Source organism: Halyomorpha halys, unplaced genomic scaffold, assembly GCF_000696795.3.
Source record: "Halyomorpha halys isolate HHAL.00 unplaced genomic scaffold, Hhal_1.1 Scaffold375.1, whole genome shotgun sequence".
In the NCBI taxonomy this organism is placed as follows: domain Eukaryota; kingdom Metazoa; phylum Arthropoda; class Insecta; order Hemiptera; family Pentatomidae; genus Halyomorpha; species Halyomorpha halys.
The window spans coordinates 91,907-93,099 of record NW_027105275.1 but is presented as its reverse complement, the minus strand read 5'-3'; the positions used below and the strand labels follow the sequence as shown (position 1 = coordinate 93,099).

The window sequence follows — 1,193 nt, the reverse complement described above, 5'->3', positions numbered from 1 at the left end:
AATATATTGGTTCACATGCATTTTGATAAAATATTTAGAAATAAGATGTGAACAATTAAAGCAATATAATGAAAATATATAAATATAATAAGAAATATTAAGTAATAATAAATTAGAAATATAAATAAAAGAAATATTAATTAACATAGAGTAAATATAACATCGAGAATAATTAAAATTGGCAGTCATTGAGCTAAAAATAATGTGATGTTTTTAGTTAAAAATATATGTTTTTCTTAAATTTTTTAATAATAAAGTTTCTTTATTAGAGTATTAACTTAGAAATCATAGTTTCATTTACATGTTTGTCAATGATTCATGAAATAATAATAATAATACAGGCCTAAAGAACCCAAGGATTCGATGCCGATACCACCAATCGCTCTTTTCATACATCCTTGGAAGGATGTACGTATGCCCCACCTAACCCAATTCAACTATCAGTTTTAACGCAATCCTCCTATCTACGTTTTGGTCTACCCTTCGGCCGTTTACCCGTCAGTTCAGTGTTTATTAACATTTTAGGGATCCCCTCGTTACCAAGCCCTACCACCAAGTGTAAGTGTAAGGCCCATCTTATACGCTACAATTCTATAACTTGAATTATATTTACCGGGTGTAGTTCAAAGTTGTGTAATCTTCTAAATTCTCCCGTCAATTCATCCTTTTTGAGATAAAATTTCTATGTTATTATTTATTCATTATATTTAGTCATTATTGTTAGTTCTTATTATTGTTCTTCATTATTCCGTCATTACTTTTTTGTAGTTAGTGATAATTTCTCATTTCAGTTTTCAATCTTACTTTTAAATATCTTTATTTAGTGAGTTTACTTAGATTTAGTCATGGTCAAATAAGATTCAAATGTACGAGTATTATGAAATTAACGACGAAGTTGATTTTTGCAGGATTTGGTTATTTCAAAAACAATCTTATACATTTTTAGAGGTTTCAAATTTAACGTTTTTCGATTTTTCACTTCACAAAAATCAGGTCTTTATCAATGGTTGATATTAGTTAATTTAAGTATACAAAAAAGTACAGTTATAGAGAATGCAACAAATGGCATCAGATGACCTTTACTCTCCGTCGTAAACCTCTAGACTCCTGTACTTCAGTATCCTTTTTAAATATCCCACTAACGCCTGTTGAACAGATTCGTTACTTAGACAAACATTATATATATATATATA

At 28.2% G+C, this 1,193-nt stretch overlaps 1 protein-coding gene across 1 annotated transcript in view; it reads left to right on the top strand.

Moving 5' to 3' along the window:
* The window catches only part of Poxm (Pox meso), a 123,413-nt gene that overhangs the window by 83,020 nt on the left and 39,200 nt on the right, over positions 1 to 1,193 (top strand). The window lies entirely within an intron of this gene.